The sequence below is a fragment of the Cygnus atratus genome, chromosome 13 (genome assembly GCF_013377495.2).
Source record: "Cygnus atratus isolate AKBS03 ecotype Queensland, Australia chromosome 13, CAtr_DNAZoo_HiC_assembly, whole genome shotgun sequence".
NCBI lineage: Eukaryota > Metazoa > Chordata > Aves > Anseriformes > Anatidae > Cygnus > Cygnus atratus.
In genome coordinates, this window is record NC_066374.1 from 7,574,455 (window position 1) to 7,594,078 (window position 19,624).

General features: G+C 48.7%; 1 protein-coding gene and 1 long non-coding RNA gene across 2 annotated transcripts in view; one reads left to right on the forward strand and one right to left on the reverse strand.

Moving 5' to 3' along the window:
* PASD1 (PAS domain containing repressor 1) overlaps nt 1-4,381 on the reverse strand; it is a 46,760-nt gene extending 42,379 nt beyond the window's left edge. Inside the window, exon 1 of the mRNA XM_035541218.2 lies at nt 4,333-4,381. The gene's annotated coding sequence lies outside the window, so the exon portion shown is untranslated. The remainder of the gene's footprint in view (nt 1-4,332) is intronic.
* Nucleotides 3,639-8,546, forward strand: LOC118245249 (uncharacterized). The gene is made up of 3 exons (XR_004777817.2): nt 3,639-3,851; nt 5,404-5,599; nt 6,581-8,546. It is a non-coding gene; the product is annotated as an uncharacterized LOC118245249 (long non-coding RNA).
* Nucleotides 8,547-19,624: the final 11,078 nt, after the last annotated feature.

Below are 19,624 nucleotides of genomic sequence, written 5' to 3' on the forward strand. Positions count from 1 at the left end.
TGGATACTCACGGCGCAACCTGAAGGAAAAACTCCTCTCTGCCCCAAAATCAGACGAACAGGTTAAGCCAGAAAGCACGCCAGAAAACACCGCAGGCAGTCGTGCCAGCCTAACGCCACAAGGAGCCTCCGCACTGCAGAATTTCCTTACACCTCGACCTGTGGCCAACGTCTACTGCTTGAGAAGGCAAACGTGGGAAAAAAAAAGACTGATTCTGCAGCAATGGGGACAACTCTCTCTTGCCATGGCTCCCAGGAAAATAGCAGAAGCCTTGATGCATGGGGTTAATGTAACAGTGCAAACAAAACCTGGTCCAATCTCCTTTCAACCTTGCATTAAAAATACAGATATACTGGAGACCAAAGGGCTAATTCTGCAAACTTAATTTCCTATCTCCAGGAACTCTCTAATTTAACTGTATAATCTCTTTCATAAGATTATCAAGATCTATCTCAAAACTACCCTAATTGAAAGACTATTACACAACCTCAATCCTTGGGTAGTTGGAAGCTTCCTTCTAATTTCCCATTCAAATTTATTCATGACCAACTTACACAATTTAATCTCGTGTGGATGCTATCTTTTGACTTACACAGTTTTTCCTCCTTCTTGCCATTTAGTCCCAGCTGTGCGTAAAAAGACCTATTGTAACCTGTCCCTTCACTTGTTCAATTGGCCAGAGCTAAACAAATTAAGGTGTTTAATCGCACGTCATTCAATAGAGAGTCCATTTGTGTGATCACATCTCTCGCCCTCCTGCCGTTCTAATCTAACGTTTTCTTGATGGGGGTGTCCAGAGCTTTGCAATATCCCAACAGACTACACCACAAGCGACAGAAAGCTCTTGTACAATGATAAAACCAACGATAAAATCCCACCACTTGCCCACAGGCACCTGGGGCCATGCAGTGCCTCCACATCTCTGCCCTCTGTCCCCGCCAGCGACGAGCCCATTTCACACTTGAAATTCTTGTTGTTGGTCTCAACGCGCAAAACTTTGCATGACTTTGCACCCAGCACTATTAAATGTCATTTTATTTCTATCACGCCAATCAACAAAGTCATCTAAATTCCTTTCATATGATAATCCAGTCCTCCTCCCTCCGAGGCCACCTCCCAGCCCCGTGTCCCGCCGGGCACACACCCAGCGCTCCCCCAGCTCACTGCGGCCCCATCCTGATGGTCCCCAGGAGCTGCAGCCCTGCTCGCTTCCATCCCAGAGGCCCTCCTTCAACGCCAATCTCCCATCAGACAACTTTATTTGGATGCAACTCTTGTACCTTCTGCTTAGCCAGCTCCTTCTCCACCTCTCAGCTCTCGTATTGAACCACCATCTTCCTTTTAAGCAATACTGTCCTGTGGGGCATGGTATCTAATGCTTGGCTTCACATAAATCACATTCCTGCACTACCCCACCTAAGAAATCTGTTATATAAAAAAGATGTTAGATTAGTCTAGCACAATCCATTTTTTGATAAAATCTTGTTGCAATTTATCCTTCTTCCTCATTATTTCCATGTCTAATTATTCTTTCCTACAAAATACGTCATGAGACACCGTGTACTATTGCATTCAAACGAGCACGCCTATAGTTCCCTGCATCACTTTTTTTATTTTTTGACTGCGTAGGGACTTCATGTACAGGATACAAACACTTCCCCTCCTCTGCAGCTGATGAGCCATAGGAGAGCCTTGCTGCAAGCCTTGCCATGCAAGCCTGGTGTATGGTTGCAGCAGCCTGGTGCCACTGCTTTTGGCACCCCACAACCAGGATCGCTGGGACTCCTTCTTTTGTCTTGCTAAGATAGTTAGGTTTTGCTCTTTTTTATTTATTTTTAATAACTTTGCTATGAATAGCTTCCAGTCTCCTACAGGTTTGTTGGGAATTTTTTGGTGTTTAGGGTCATAATTTATTGGGTGATATCAGTGGTAGGGCGATGGTTGGACCAGATGATCTTGGAAGGCTTTTCCAACATTAATGACTATGGTTCCATGAATTTCACTCTGTGCCAGGTTCTAAAGAAGGTCCTCCTTTCATGAGAAAGTTGTCATAACGCAGAGACGCAAGTTCTCCTTTCAGTTTAGGCACAGCTAATTTCAGTTCTGTGTAAATTGACTCAGGGCAGGTTCAACCAAAATAAGTCCGTATGAACCCAAATAAGAATGTCTGTACACGAGGTCACACCAGGTTAATCAAATCACTTTAAAAGTGGACTTAAACTAAACTGGTGTAATCTCTCTGTGTAGACGAGGCCAAAGCCAATAATGGAAAATCAAGTAGGTCGACTTCTCTCATTAATTGCATGCACCCCGTGCGCATTGACTGAATCTGGCGGGTCTGTGGCTAGCAGAGACACGGCCAGCAGGCTCAGCGGGGCACGGGGCGCTTGGCAGGGCATTGCCATCGCCTCGAGCTCGCCTGCAACCCCAGCTCAGGTGGGACGTGAGTGACAAACCGAGCCCCGCAGGGTGCTGCAGGCATGCTACCACGGGGCGGGAGGGCTCAGTGCCAGAGTCCTTGCACACAACCACAAGTAGCAGGGAAACGAGGGAAAAGGAGGTGTGTAATGGATACCCAAGCGCACCATTTTAGTAACGCCAACCAAGACTGGTCCATGCTATTTAGGTTTTTAGATGCTTTAGCACTTTGGTTAAAGGCATACTATTCCACCAGAATCCCTTGCTATCCCAGTACAAGCCCAGATCAGGTGTCCTGGTACAGGCACACAGCTTGCTCCCCCAGTCTCGAAGGAATGAGCCATGTTGGCATTAAAACCTTTGTATCACCACACGTGAATCTTGGGCGGTTGCGTAATTTAGGGCAAAACAATGCAACTTCTGTGTATAGACAAGCCCCAGATCCAAACTGTAAAGACATTGTACCAATTTTCTGATACTACTAATGAGCAGAAGTTGCGTTTGACATCAGCATCTCTGAAATCCAGTGTTGCTTCCAACGCCATGAGACTTTAATTATGAACTGTTCACTCGCTCATTTTAATTTTGAACCCTGAGCTATTTTTGAGTACTTGATGTGTGCCTTAAACCAGTGAAATAATTCAATGCAGACATAAACTGAGTGGCTAAAAAACAGGAACCAACGCAGGTCTTACTGCCAAATTTCACTGAAGTTTGCAGTTTATAAAAAAAAAAAATCAAACCAATTTTACTTTTTCCCCTAGATCAACTAATTTCTCTGATTGAACAGAATAAATGAGCAGCGAGTAACCACTCCTACGGCAATTTACATTTTTCCTCTTACATCGTCCAGAAAAATTGGGAAGGTTCGGCAGTGAGCACGGGTAGCCCCACAGACACCAATGCCTCCCATCCACACCAACTCCCATTTCTGGCCTCACCACCGCGCCTGCTCTCCTCGCATGTGTCAGAAGTTGGGCAGCCACGGAGTCCCGAGCGCTGCCGCTACGGCTGTCAGTGCACGGGGTGCCCTGCTCCTCTGCTGATTTGCCATCACCAGCACGCTGATTTGCTCTGATTTAGCATGTTACAGGAAAAGTCTCTCTTTTTTTTTTTTTGAATACGTTTTCTAGCAAATCAAAAATCTAAATGCATTTTTTTTTACTGGCTAACTACAGCAAAGCAGTGCAGCCTAGGAAGTTTACACAAATTAAACAAATTCCCAGACACAGGGGTGCACGCCGTGGTGCTACGTTCAAAACAAGGGGGGTCACACCGCATCCTCCCGAAGCCATCCGCTGCTCCCACCAGCACTCGCAGGAGCGGCGAAGACCACCCGCACCACGCAGAGCTGCCGCCCCCAGTTCCCAGTCCCCCTGGGTGTGGCACTGGTGGGGACTGGGGAGCAGCAAGCCAGCAGAGCCAGGACAGGGGTGAGCCGTCCTTCTGCCCCAAAAACGAGGCTACTCCAGCCACACGTCCCCATCTCCGTGTGTCGAGCAGCACTGGCGGTGCACAGCAGCACAACCTGGGGCTCGGGAGCTGGGAACCACCGGGCTCGGCTTCGAGGCGTGCTCGGCTTTCGGAGGGGGGCTTTGGGACCCCCCCAATTCCCCGCTCGCCATGCAGTCGGTCCCTAAAGCCGCCCGCCGCCCCAAGCCCGGGGGGAGGGCTAACTTCGCACCCTGCCTTTCCCATCCAGCGCTCGGGCGCAAGGCTGGCGTCGGAGCTTTTTCCTCCGCCGTATTTTCAGAAAGCAGCCCCCTGCCCAAACACCTTCCCGGCCGGCAGCCCCCCTGGCGACCCTCCCCTCCCCAAAACTTCACCGGGACCTCCCGGGACGTGTCAAGCGGGGGGTCCCCCACCCCACCGAGGGCACGACCCCCCTCCCTCCCCCCGGCGCCCCGCACGTACCGTCCGGCAGGCTGCGCGTCCCGGAGCCTCTCTCAGTGCCATGCCCGACCCCTGCGCGCCGCCCCCCCGGCACCGGGGGTCTCCTCCAGCCCCGGGCTGCCTCTTCCCGCGAGGGACATGGCCCGGGGAGGGGGGGGGGGGGGGACACGAGTGAGGCAGGGGCAGGGCTGGCGGAGCGGGGCGCAAGGCGGAGGGGGGGGGGGGGGGGCGCAAACGCGGCTGCGGGCGGGCTGCCGGCGCTGCGCGGCGGGACTTGTGAAAGTGCCCGGTGGCGGCGGGCGGTTGTGTAACGCGGCGCAGGCTGGGCCCGTCCTCCCGGCGCTGCACAGGCGCGCTCCTCCTCCCGCCGCGGTGCCACCGGCGGCCGCGGGCAGCCGCCGCCCGCGAGGGGGACCGGGGGTGGCGGCGGCGGCGGGGGGGGCGCAGGAGGCGCGCGGGAGGCGCGCGAGCGGTCCCCGGGGGTTTCGGGGGGCTCCGGGGGGGCTCCGGACCGGCCCCGGCCGCGCAGAGGGTGAGGGGGGCGCGCAGCGGGAGCGGGGGGCGCCGCCGCACCCCCGGGCCCCCGCCGGCTCCCCGACCCCCTCGGCGATGCCCGGCGGGCTCTCCGCCCCGCTCCCGTGCCCGAAACGCGCTGCTCCCTGCCGTCATTACTCATTCCGCACCGTGAGTCACGGGCTCAGCATTTGCGGCTTCCTTCCTCGCCCGGCTTCTTCTCTGCTCTCCCCATTCTCTCTCCTTCCCTGCGCCCCCCGCCCCGCTCCCGCAGCCCCGCCGAGGGGGGAAGCGGAGCCGCCTGCCCGGGCTCCGTTTCTGTTTCTCTTGTTTCTGCGAGCACCGGACACCGAAGGCTCTTGGCATCAAGGCCGGGGGCACAGCCGGGACCGCTGACCAAAGCCCCGGCTGGTACCCGTACCACGCAAGCCCCCTTTCAAAGCAGCACACCCTCTTACAAACAGGTTAGGGTCTCTTTCAGCCCCTTTAGCCCCCCTCAGATGCCCCCCTCCAGCCTGGGCAGCACCCCCAGACCCCGATGTCCCTGCCCGTGGCCCTCTCCCAGCTTTCTTTGCCCAGCCAGGATTCCCGCTCCTGCGTGGCCCCGCACCAGACCGCAAGGGACAGAAGCAGAACCCAAAGGGGACACCGGACCAAAGGCTTTGCCACAGGGCAAAGTATAAAGCCGGTGCCACCGAGGAAGGAGAAACAATACCCCAGAGGAGCATCAGCTGTTATTCGTGAGGACAAGCCAGCAGGCACCTTGGCAAACCAGGTAATATTTCTGCCCTCTTACTGGAGCCAAGGCAGTGTGCCTGTGCCTCAAGTGGCAAATCTCATTTTCCGCCTGAGAGCAGGTTTTTGAGGGATGCACCCTTGTCACATGGAACGGAGCAGCACTTCCCTGGTCCATTTAGGAAAAATCCTTCCTGCCCTCTTCCAGGCAAGGCACAAATAGCTGGCAAACGTGGAGTTTCTCTCCTTTTCACTTGAGTTAGGATGTGTCTCTGCAGGGCAGCCTGCTGATCTGGGTGGCAGCTGCTTGGAGGATACCACTGCCTGCATGTGGGGTGTTTGGGGATCTCTGCAGGTGTGGTGCCTAAAGCTGAGCACCCGCAGAGGGGCTGGGCTCACAGCAATGGCCCCAGGTCGTGCTGGTGCTGCTGTCACCTCTGTGTCTGGGACATTTCCATCCCTGCAGCCTGGAGTCACGGCCTGGCCACCCCCGTCCTGCAAGCTCGGCAGGCACAGCAAACAGCATCAACACTCTTATGATGCAGCAAAACCCTCCGGAATATCACACCACGCATTGATCAGAGTAACAGGGCTGTCTGACCAGAAATCATGTTCCACTCCAAATGTTTCAACCAACTCCCTTGGCAGGTAGAGGTGCAGCTGGCAGCAGGCTGGGTGAGCGCAGGGACTGCTCTTCCTGTGGCAATGCTGAAAGAGTTTTCGTGTGGATGACACTAACTATTTCTGTTAGAAGAACACTACACTAAGAACCTTCCGAAAGTTAAACAAGAAGGGCGAAGCAGCCTTTTCGACAAGACAAAACCCCTGCATTGCTCAGCAAGCTGCGGTGTTGGGCAGCGTTAGCTGTTCTCTGCGATAGCTGCCATACCCTCAGAGCTGTTTATGTTATTTTTTAACAATGCTGTGTTGCAAAGCCATGTCAGTGGTTATAAAACAAAAAGAAGACTGGTTTTGGCCAGAAAACAAAAGAATACGTGTATTTATATCTATATATTTACAGGCTGTCCCGGCACACTGGAGAACCCTGCAGTCCAGCAGGGACCATGAAGGAGGAACACAAATGAAGAAATAGAGGGCTAACTTGGGCTGCAGTCTGCAAGCTCCCACTCCCATGCCTGGTCTTTCATCTGGAGCAAAGGGTTGTCCAAATTAGCCTTTAAATTACACACCATAGCCAGGAAACATTTGCGTTGCACAGTGCTAAGTCCAGAACCAGCACCCAAGCCCCATCTCGCTCTGGAGCATGCCTGGAAATTCAACATGATGCTCTCCTGCATCAGCAATAAGTGTGAGGCTTGGGATAACCCAAACCGAAAAGAAAGAGAGGGATATAGAAAACAAAGCGAAACAGACACCCTTGCCTTGATCCGCAGGGGCTGGTGCCGTGCAGCTTTCTCCGGGACGTGGTTCAGGCGTCCGAGGTGAGGCCAGCAGGACGGGGAGTGAATTGTACTGGCACTATTGCACAACGCTGTTACCTTGATACCACGTCGTGTAAAGATTTTAAACTGCCTCTTTATTAGTCATCCTCTATTCATTTTAATTGTGCCTGATAAACAGGGCTATTTCACCTTTGCATTCTATTGTACGCACTTATCTTCCACGTGTATATCGCCGAGGAGACTTTCAATCTTTATTATGGCGTAGGTAGGTGTAGAGGAATGAACAGGCACTTCCCTCGCAGCCTGGCGGTGTTTTGGTGTCTTTGCATGTTACATTTTCAGATCTCTGCTTTCCATGCATGGAGGTTTCTGTGGGTCCTTGATCCCGGCGCTGAAAATGTTTAGGCAGAGGCTTAGGTTAATGCACAGAACCAGTGAGAAGGGACAGGCTGATTTAAACATGCACTTAATTTTTCTCAGGATCAAGTGCTGTAGGTGCGTGCTTAACACCACTGAAGTTACTTTGATCTTCTCTGAAGACAGAATTTCCTGCAGATTAAGTTCTCGACTCTGAACGATGGCATTGGTTATTTAACAAAATCAAAGTTGGGAGATGAATAATTATTGAAATTAAAGAATATAGCTGAAGTTTCTGGAATGTTTTAGTCGCATTTACTTGTAACATGAAAAATATACTGCCCAAGAGTCCATCAGTGTGAAAGTTTGTCCCTGCAGTTTCTTATCTAACAGCTGATGGCCCGAGCATGTTTGTGAATTCGGAAGTTTCACTAAAAACTCCTGGAAACAGCCGTGCATGTTTCCTTCTGTGACATTACAACCTTCCCCGTGCCCAAAGGCTGCCCTGTGCAGCGGGGAGCAGCAGTGCCACCTGTAAGACAACTGGGGTCAGGCTTTGTGGTCAGGTTTCTGCTGTGCCCTGTAGAAGTCACGGACGTTGCTGCTGCTCTTTGGGGTCTGTTTGCTCAGAGCTCACCTCGCTGCTTCAGGCAACACCCTGCAACCACGGGACTGCTCCTCCCGCTGGAGATGCATCTGTTCTCCAGGCTTATATAGTTTTGCCTTCATCTTTTCACCCTCGGGTTTGCACCACAATCACGTGAGAAGAGGGGTAAAATCCCATTCTCATTTAGGTTCAGAAAAGGGAACGGAAACTCCATTGAAGGCAGAGACAAAACCACATTTACTCCAGTGTGAACAGGATTTCCCCCTTGGTGTAAAATCTTGCATCCCTGTGAGCTGGAAGGAGCTCCTTGCTGTGCCACAGAGCATCCTTGAGTGCCACTTTGAATCTTTATGCAACTGCTTAAAAGGATTAGGGATACAAATGAGTTAATCACCATTTAGGTACAAAGTTCCAACTAAGCTTTTCAGGACCAACCATTTTAATTTCCATCATCCAGCTCCTTATTTTACAGAAAATACTTGCAGATGGTTCTTGTAGAGGCAAGAGAGAGATCTGGTGGGGTGTATTTTCTTGTGCTAGAATAGCAGCATGGCCAGAAAACGATCAGTGGGCCCATCTGCAGGCATGTGGAACACGTTCATATGTATTTGGAAAGCTGAGAGGTGCCGAAGTCAGAGATCTGGCCAGGAAAAAGAATATTTTTAATGTGGCTGATCGTACTTCAAACAAAGAATATTATTTTTATAAAGGAAAAATTGTTCTTTCTTAACTGGAGTAAAATATTCTCTGATAAGAATTCCTGTGGCCTGTTATTCTGCCTAACCCAAAAAAGTGGAGGAAAAAAACCCTTGTAAAAGCATGAAGGGCTACCTCCTTCTTCTCTTATCCTTCTGTGAGCATCCACCGACTCTAAAGCTCTTTCAGCTGTGTTTTAGCTTGATCGCATAGGATAATGTACCTATGCATTCATTTGCTGTGATCCTGGGTTCGTATCTTCTGGAGGCTGGGCTGCCGACAAATTCAGGCTGCTGCATTTAACTACAGGTTAAGTGGGCATGGGGAATAATCACCTCTGATTAGTATAATCAGCCACTGAGGGGCCTCATGAGCAGAGACAGAATAAAAACTCAATAATAGTTTTGTTAAAGGGCCATATCCCCCTGGATTCAGCAGCCATGGATATTTCCCATCGTACTTCTGCTGATGCTTTGTTCATACAAGTGTGCTCGGACGGGGACAGTGGCAGCTGCCTCCATCCCTGCCTTCTGTCTGACTGCCAGCTCCTAACATTCACCTCCTCTGCTCTGCCCGGGCTGGTCTGCAGCCAGAGGGCTCCCAACTACGTCCTAATCTCCTCCAGCAGCCGGGTAACTGGGAAGGAGAGTGGCACTGGGACGGCTGGCACCTGCAGGCACACAGCACCCTGCTGGTGGGGTGCTCCCCCTGCAATGCCACGTGTGATGGGGTGCAGGGAGAAGCAATCGCCTGATTTCACCTGGTAGGGAAGGCGAAGTTTGCTTCTCCAAGGCAAAGCGCCCAGTGCAGTCCTTCCCCAGTGCTGCAACCAGCACAAGAAATTAAATCAGGGCTTCTGAAGGCAGCGGAAAGACCCAGCAGAGAGCAGGCTGGGTTCTTGGGTTTAACCCACCACTGGATGACTGTGGGGCTGACAGTCCTTCTACCACACCCTCTGGCAAACACTGACAAAGCGATGCGTAGGTACGTATCTGTGCATGCATCTGGTACCACGCAGACTCGCTCACCACAAACAGTTGCATGAACTTAACCACCAAGGAAAGCTCAGGCGCAGTCCGACAGCCAGCCAGCGTGTGCGTGTCAGGTGGTGGCTGCTCAGGCACACGCTGTGCCGGCGGGTCTCTGACAGAACTTGGGTGTCCCGAGGGACCCCCGAAACCAGAGCCCACCAGCTAGAAGGGACACCAGCCCGGAGCACAGCTCTCCAGACGCCTCCCATAATGGTCTTTTAGGATACACACAAGAAACAAAATCGTATGTCCTTGATCCCAAGTGCACTGAAGTCAACCCAGTTTTTGGGTACATTCCACTGTTCTCCTTCTGCCTTTCTTTTTTTTACAAACACAGTCATGTTTAAATCAATCTCTATATGCATAAACCAAATGACCCGACTTCAGCAGAGATCCTACCCTGGGAGCAAGGCAGACTGAAAGCGTCAGGCATTGCTGGTGCTGTGCTGCTGAGCTCATACCTAAACAAAAGCAAGTTAAAATGCAAGTCTGCGAGTCTTTACCACTACGTTTCACCGCTAAACAATACTGAAATGTGTCAATAATTATACAGAACTGCGTGGGATGTTACTGCGCTCTCTACTCACAGAAATGTGCACGGTTTTTCTGGGCACAGGGGAGGTGCTGAACATCATCAATGAACTGACTACGACGCTAGAAACTAGCACTGTGACAGATTTCATCCGCCAGCCATGTTGCAAAAAGCCAGTTGAAAGAAGTGGCAACAACCCCTATCTTCCAACCTGGTGATATCAGTTTGTGCTATGCAGCTGTAAGCAGTCTTATTTTTGTGTTTCTACAGAAAGCGAGCATGCAAGACAGCCCGAATTTCCTCATCTAGAGAGGAATATCAAGTCACTTTTGGTCAGGGCTTGTGAATGAGGGGTTGGGACTGGAGAGAGAGCAGTCTAATGCACACGTAGCAATGACACTCGTGATGTTTTGCAGAAGCAACACCTGTGGGAAATAAGTCTGGATTTTTTTTCCTTTGGACAGATTGTCTCTCTTCTTGTCCCCACTGTGGTGCCCATGTGGACAGGTAGGTGCTGCCACCCTGCTCACACAGACCCAAAGCCCTTCCACTGCATCCCTGCCTGGCTTACCAACGGGTCCTGCTGGTCACTTTTGTGCCAAATCCTGTCTGCCTCCAGGGGCAGGTTTCCAAAAAATGTTTCCTAGCTGCTTTGCATTAACCATCTTCCATCAAGGCTAAGTGTTTCTCATGAATGCCACCCACCTTTGCACACGATTTTGCATTCAGCGCAGTACACGAACAACTTGGCTTTGCAGACCAAACCAGGGCTTCCCCGAGCATCGCAAACCACGCTTTGGGAAAAGGTGTTTTACAACAAATTTCTTTTGACTAAAGCAAAAAATACCCTCTTGCTTTGGAGCACCATTCATAAAGAAATAGAGAGTAGCTGCTGTGTTAGAGAGGCATCTTTTTGTTCCCCACGTCTTTCATCCCCCCTGCCCATTTAATACACCTGCCTGCCTTTAACACTGACGGTAGTGCAGAACAGCAGCCATTTCAACCGGGGAAAAACAAGAGAGAGAAAGACTCTGAAAATAATTTTTAAAAAAAAAAAAAAGTGCATTGTTTCCTGTAGAGCTTCAATCCTTTCACTTGCAGAACTTGGGCTGACCTGCATTAGACAGCACTCGCACAAAGTGCGATGAAAACAGCCCTCCCTGCGGGTTTGCTGCCCCGTCATCATCTTCTCCCGTTAATTCAGGCACCACACAGCAGTACGTCCGTGGCACAGATCGTGTCACTGGCGCAGCAACCGGCGGATGAATCATAATGAAACCACCAAGAGGAAACATGTCACAAACAGAAGGGAAGGCTTGCTTTTTGGTGGAGTGCCTTGTCTACAGAAGGGTGCTTGAGTTAAGGATGCTGATGAGAGAATTAACTTGTGCCCTGGTCAGTTAATGCAGCTTTTTATGCAGTCCTTTACTGCTCCTGTTGCTATGGGGAATGTGAATACTCGCCATGACAACTGCAGCATGCAACCTCCTTCACACGCAGCATCTTCAGAAGGGAACGCTCCCATTCATGCATCCTGCAAAATTCGGTGTCCTTGACAGCGATTCAGTGGGGGGTTTTTAGGCACAGTGACTATTCTTCTGTGTTTTACAGTGTGACATTGCCTGGTGTCTAATACTATTTCTTACCGCTTTCTTGCATAGCACTTCAATATCAAAGCACTTTGCAAAGGTAATCTTTCAAAAAAAAACATTCTGCTTCATTTACAGATGAGAAAATTGGGCAGAAAGCTTACATGAGGCCCCACAGCACAGCAGTATCAGGGCTGGCATTTGTACCCATGCCACTTGGGCCCTTAGGGTAACATCTAGGGAGAACGTCCTACTTTTATTTATCGAATACGAGTTCTGCGTGTGTCTGAAAACGCAGTACAGAAGCTTGAGTACAAAAGTAGGAGCAGTACTGGCTGGCCTAGCACAACTTTTTCGTTGCAAGAGGGTGGGATGGCACTATGGACTCTGCACCGCCGGGGCGGAGCAGCTGCAGGGATAACTTCAGCACGCCGAGAGCATCCGTGCCTCCGACCAAAGGGTGCGAGGCGCTGCAGGCTGTGGGCTCTCCCCGTGATTGAAATGATTTCGGAGGGGAAAAAAAGCCCCACCAAGTTGTCATCAAGAGTTACGAGCAACTCAGAACACAAAGAATGTGCTCAGATGAAATATATGGCTGAGAAAACCATTACGGACCCGGACTGTAATCGTTCTGGCTATTTACCTCTTAACTTTTCCAAACATGTTCAAAAGTGCATAATAAGTGACATCTCTTCTTCATCACAAGGTTTAGCCCGTGGGGAAACTCTCTCTTTTAGTTACCGACGTTAACCATGTTGCTCTTGGCATCAGATAATTTCCCTGCTTTAAAAAACAGCATTGACAACTTTTTTCCACTGTTTAATTTGTGCAGTCACAGTAATTAAATATGAATCTTCAAATATTGCTTGACATATTGCAGATTTATCATCAGTGAAACACTCTTCTGCACATTTCCGTAATTGCTGCTGTTCAGAACAAAATGGTTATGCACTGAAAGACTGACAATTTTCTCCTTTTGGTGAAGTTCTCATTTGTTTGCCCTCTTGGCAGTGCTCTATAGCAGCTTCATTTCATAATTAAATTATTTTCCACTCACATATGGAGGCAATAGTTTACTTTCCAATTTTTTTTCCCCTCATTTTACATTGTTTCTAAAGATGTGCAATCCAATACGCACTGTAAGGAGCCAACATATCCTTTAACAGCATCTTACGAAACGCTATTCATGTGCTGCCCCAGCTGAGTAACAGACAAATATAAATCACACAGAGATTTCATCTGAATAAGTGGCCTTGATGGCCAAGAAGGTTGTGCCTGACTGGTGGCTTTAACCCCTGGTGATTCCAGGGGTGGTAAATTTTGCAAAGAAACAGCTTCAGGACTTTGTTTGAATTGAATTTTTTTTTCCTCCGTCTCCACACTCTGCTCTTTTCCATGCTGACCGCCCACCATCTCTGCGTGGTTTCTTAGTCAGAAAGGACAAATATTCCTTGGGCAGACCAGTCTGGCGGTGAAGATGGAAGAAACCATCCTGGAGCCTTCAAACACCACTGGTAGAGCCAGCCTGTGCCATGTCCTGTCCCAGGGAGCCCAGCTCCCCAACCAGGGCCACATGCCTAACGGACTGTTCCTAATAGACTGTCCTAATAGGCACTGCTTGCACGTTTGTATCAGCTCAGAAACCATAATAGCTGTCTTCCCTTCAGTAAATAAATATCTAATTTCTTGCGAGCAAGGTCTTATCAGATGGAACAAGCCTCCTGGGAAGGTTTGAGGTATGAGAACCAGTGTCAAAAATTGCAGACGGGGTCAAATACGCAGAGCGATAAGGAGCCCCGGTGCGCTTCTTCATTGCCTATCAGCATTTTATTCTTGGAGCCAGGTTAGCCCCCTCTCAATTAAAGATGAGAAAGGAATGGGCTGTTGCCTCACTGCCCCTGCCTGTCCCATCACATACCTCAGGGTCTCCTCGCCACAGCCCCTAAGAGCAGAGAGAGCATCTTATTTTACAGAGCTCACATGGGTCCTAAGTCTTTTTTTTTTTTTTTTATCTTTAAACTTCAGTACACAAGTTTGGAGTCACAGCCTGTGGTGGGGTTGGGGAAGCCTCAACTTTTCAACAGGTTTCCTCTACAATAAAGACCTACAGCTTGAGGGGCTGAACTTTGTAATTTCCCGCTTGCCTTGGGCAAAACCCATTATCCACGCGGACATCAGTCACTTTTGCTAGCAGTAACCAAAGCATATTGAGGGCAGAGAGCAATGAGTTGATCTCAGAGCAAGGTGTCCTCCTCCTCCCCCTGGAGGACACTGCAGATCTCCCAGTGCATGTCCAGCCTTCAGCTGTACATTTCTATTTCAGGTCTTGGCTGCTGGAGCTGGCTGGAAGGGTTGATCGGCTTACCTACTGTCTTGCCAGGATCAGGGCTTGAACCAGGGCAAGCTGGCTGTGACCCAGTCCCGACAAGTCTAAGGTTGTGCTGACATGCTGGGGAAGAGAAGGAGCTGTGAGAACTTCTGTTGTCCACAAGCAAAGTTTGCTTTTATTCAGATTTTCAGACCCAGTACATCAGCGGGTTCGCTTCTGCCCCATTGATTGTAAGAAGAATCAAGAATGGGCTCTTGTTTTTTTTTTTTTGTTTGTTTTGTTTTGGGTCCTTTTCGGGATCAGCAGGTGGAACCTATTCTTCTGAACATGGTTCTTTCTTATACTCAGTCATTCTGAGCCGACTTCAAATGTCAAGGCCACCCTCATCACCATGTCTGCACCAAGGCCAACGCAAGCTTTCTTTTAGCAGACCGAAGCAGCGGTCTGTGTGCTCAGCCTCCCCAGCACACAAAGGCTACAGAGTTGAAAGACTGCACAAGAAACTAACAAGAAGAGGCAAATACATTTACATTCTGGGTGCTGGAAACTTGGATATCCACAGGACAGACTCCTCCTGAGGATGACAGGGAGAGCTGAGGCATCTGAGATAGTGTTCTTCTGTCAACCTTGGAAGAATCGTTTTCCTCTTTGGGTAGGCTTTCCATTGCTCACAACTACAAGGGAATATCAGGATGCTTTCTCTTTTGGGGGAATAAAAAAAAAAGGAAAATTTTGATGGATCTGCCAGACAAGAACCCAGACACAATGCTAGAAACAAGCACTGAATTTCTGACAGCCCCAAAGTGATTGAGTGGGGCTCGCTGCCTACTCATGATGGTCACTTTGAGCACGACCTCCAAGACTGAAAAGAGTTGCCTTGAAGAGCTCTGTGGAATCACATGTGCTGCTGACCTGCAGGGGAGACACGTTAAACTTTGCATAAGGCTGACACTTGGAAAAATGAAGCTGAACAAACGGCTGGTAGTTTTTCCATTATAAAACTGGCATTGCTTGCACTTCCCAAAGAGAGTAGAGAGGTGTCCCTTCGAGAACTTGGGGGAGGAGAGAACTTGGGTTTCCTAAAAATCCTCCCAGAATGGCAACAGGAGGGACCCTTGTTCCTTTGTCCTCATGAAATACAGACTGGGCAAAACTGCTAAGCCTTTGTGAATATCAAACCACTTCTCCAGGGAGCACAGGGCAGTAGCTGTGCACAATGAGGAGTGCACCCTCTTTTAAGCTACCCTGCGTCTTAGAGCACTGGATTCAAACTCTGGGGGCTGCGGGGCCTGAGCAGTATTTTTAGAATACCTTGAAAGGTAAAAACTGAGATTTCCAGCCAAGCGTACGACTACATTTTGTGTGCAGTTTACAAATGGGAGAAATTAGAGCCATATCCTTTGATTGAACAAAAAGACAACAGAAATCTTCAGGCAGAATTCTCCTCTCAGATCTACCCACGCTGCATACATTGATGTCAAAGAAAGGCATCTTCTGTGCAGCTTGTATAGAGAACGCAGCATGAAAACAGATGCCCAGAGCACGTATCTTAGAAGAATATATTTAGCCTCGCAGTATTTTACGCTGAGAAGTGATCATGCAAAATACAGCCAGCATTTTCTTGCCAGTATTATTTTAGTAAATAATAAGGAAAATCTCATCCTACTCACTATTATAGATAATCTGATTAAAGTGGGGAGGAAGGAGTAGCTTTGATTATGCGTTAGGAAGAAGGAATACCATGACATTTACTATACTCAGAGTCTTAAACCTTCGTTTTGGAGTGTACGGCAGGTATATGGAGCAGCTGGCAGAGTCCAGTCTTCTTTGGGGACAGGGACAGGCCGAGCTGACAGGTTTGAAACTCACTCAGTCAGTTTATCAGGGGGAAATCTGCCAATTTACAGTGAAAGGTGATAGGTACAACTCACAGGGCTGATTGGGTTCCCTGATGGAACTACACAAGTGTGTGAAACACTGAATACAATAGAGAGAGTGCTGGTGACTTGAAGGAGAGAGGGCAGAGACCCGAGGCTCATGCCACTGCATTTTGGGCTGGCGGGATGTTGGCACATACCCATCAGCGCCTTACAGAGAATCCCACGCACCACGCTGCTATTACCTGCTGTTACCACCAGGCCAAACAGAGTGTTGGTCTCACTCTTTACCCTTACAGAATGAAATTCATGATTTGTTTTTTACAGCTCCACAAGTTTGAACTTGGTGCAACTTACCAGGTTGGTGCTGATGAAATTTGGTGCTGACTTATTTCAGGCCCTGTCAAAATTAATTGATACCCTTCAATTTGGGACACAATCAGCCTAGACGCAGCCGTCTAATGTAGGCAGCCTTGAGCAGCCTGTCATTATCCTTCTCTAAAAGGATGAGCTGAGACCTAAATGCACCAGATGAACAGGCATGAAGTAGAGAGGATACTAGAGAAGAGTAAATATCATATACAAAGAGAAGATCCACGCATTCTCCAGTTAATTAATCCATTCAATTCCAGAATAAAACTAATAAACCTAATCCTGAAACTGGTATCTAGGAAGTACCTCCGCAGTGCAACACTGAACACAACACTTCCATCTGCAAAAGCATTCAGAATTCAACCTGTCATTAAAATTGCCATTATAATAACTACTGAGCTATTCTTGTATGGGGAAGTACTCATTAACACCGATAAAGCATTGTGAAGGTGGGAGTTACTATTTCTAAGAGTTATCGTTGGCCTCAGTCAAATTGTTTTTGTAGTTCACTGGAAATGAGAACTTCTGCCTCCCATCCAGAATTACTAGAAATTACATGATCTCTTCTCCCGTAGATACAGGGCAGAAAAAAGGTTTTTAGGGTGAATTGTGGCAAAATCTAGTAGGCCATTTCCTATGATGCCTTACAAGGATATTATTATTAATAACAACAATTATTATTAATATTATTGCTATTAAATGCCAGTTGAAGACTAACACAAAACAGGGTAAATTCTGTTAAAAAGAAAAAAAAATCACTACATTTAGGCTTCCATTATTAATACAATTACCAAATTGAGCTAAATGACTGCTTTTTGTTCAAACAGACCAGACTTTCCAGTTAATACATAGTTATGTTCATTTATTTTATTAGTCGCTTTTAAGGTAGAAATGTAGTAACTTAAACATTCTTCATTTTGAAGTTCAACCCAGTATCCTCAATTCATGCCTGCAGCCCTTTTATGTAAGTGCAATTTTAAATCTCTCCTTCACACAAGCGTAAAGCTACAAAGATAATAGTAGTGCTACTGCCCTATGTCTTTCAAGCTCTCTCCATTTTATATAACCTAGCAGCACAAGTGGGCTTTTCTTCTGTTGATAATAACTCCAGATGTGGCACAGCCATACCTATGACTAACACACTCAACAATAACATTCACAAAACATATCGGTCAGGAGGGCAATCAAGCACAGCACTAACCTACATCACCTCTGGATTTCAGCACCTGCGGAACATAGTCATCCGCTTGCAATAAAGGCACAAAAATAGAGGAAGAGGCAGCCTCCACTACCACAGCTATTACAGCCAACAAGAAGAAGCTACCTTGGCGCTCCAGCCTTGGAAGTAGTGCCTGAACAGGAAAAGTTGGGCTGCTGGAATAGTTTGGATTTTGATCTGTGCTTGTTAGATCAGCCTCACAGCAATGCGTGTGCCTCTGTTCTTCACCTCAGTCCCATGCTTGTCTACGTTCCATGCGAATTTGGCGATGCTTAAATGTATTTTCATCATCAGTAAAGTGCAGTTTTACATAAAGGCACAGGAAGAAAAGTGATACTGGTTCTCCATGGCAATGACTTGTGTGTGCTGCCCTACACAGGATGTTGGCTCCCCTCCTTGGGCCATAACAGCCCAAATACACTGCTGAGGTAGAAACACTCTGGCAAAGCCGAGTTGTAGGTACTGGCAGGTACAGGAGGAGCATCCCTAGACATTTTTAGCAACTCAGGCAGACCAGGGGAACATCCTTTCCTCTGGTAACAGAGGAACAGAGCGATGTTTGGCCTGATGAAAAGGGCTGGAGTGATGTGGCTGGCTGTTTCTATAAATACACCACTGTGCCCAAAGGAGTTGACAATTATCTTTTCATCACTCATTACACACATTGCTCAAGAGCTGATCCCTTCAGTCGCTGGACACTGTCTCAGGGGATGCTCTCTCAGCCTACTCAGGAACTTCTGCCGCTCAGCATCTCTGCTTCAAAACCAGGAGCCCACCTCCACCACAGACCTCACAAAACCAGACCAACTCCACACCGAGGGGACTGAAGCCACATTTTCTTTCCCTTTGCCACGTCTCTGGGGATCTCCATCTCCACACGTGGCTGTGAGGAAGCCACCAGTTTGCCTCATGTCAGAAACCCACCTATTTTTCAGGCACGGTGCATTGTGCTCTGCAGAGGCTCTTCTCTCTTGCCCGCCTGCTGCTCAGGGCTGCAGCCAGGGGAGATTTTCCATCCCGGGACTGGGTGGGGGCATAGTGGGATTCACCGCATTTCTTCACCTGTACCCAAAGGCAGTCAAAGAATCTGTGTTTGGACAGATCCATATCTGGACAAAAACATCCCAGTGAAGCATCAGGGTGGGGGGACTCTGGACAAATCATCACGAGCCATGAGGCATCAGCAAGTGACTGCCAGCTTCACACACTGCAGCATGTAACTTGCTGACAGGCAGAGCTTCCCTTCCAGCACCAATTTGTCTTCCGGACAAACTCCTCCTCCGTGAGGATCCTGCAAACACTTACTTCCCTCGCTGGGAAAGAGACAGAAAGCACGCGTCAGGAAGGCAGCGCTGATGCACATGGTTAAAGCAAGCTGTGGATTGCTTCCCATACAGTGAAGGATGTGAGTTCCCATAGCGAGCTCACAAAACACCTCTGTAACAGCGAAGAACAAAAATCAGACATCTTTTCCTTGCAATACCACTGCAAAGAGCCTCCTGTCTATCAGATGGCTCTGCTGAAGTCAGTTTTGCATTGGATACAGCCGCAGGCAGGATGACAGCCTACACTTCTCTCCTTAATCTTCTTGGCACACTTAGTTGGCCAGAGTTTAAATAAAATAAATGCTAGATTGATTCATGCCTGCAATCATGAAGGATGAGAAAGTTGTAAGAGGAACATGCGAAATAAGTACAGCGAGATCCGTGAGATTTCTTCTCATTTCTGCTGTCCAAATTATCTTTTGAAGCTCCAAAACATCTCTGACTTACCCAGATTGGAATTCGGAGGTAGGATGGCTTCATAAACGCCTTGGGAAATAATACTTAGTAATGGATAAACCTGAATCAATGATCCTCCCAGCTCCTCTGAGATGTGGGTTAGCCAGAAGAGCCGGGCCTTGTGCAACGCCCTGGCAGAGCAGAAGAACATGCCCCACCGCAACGCCTCCCAAGCCCAGCGTCAAGGGAGGTGGCCATTTCTGCCCTGGCAAGGCGGAGAAGTGTCCATTCCCAACCAAATTAAAAAGCTCCCTCTCAGCACCAGGCAATGA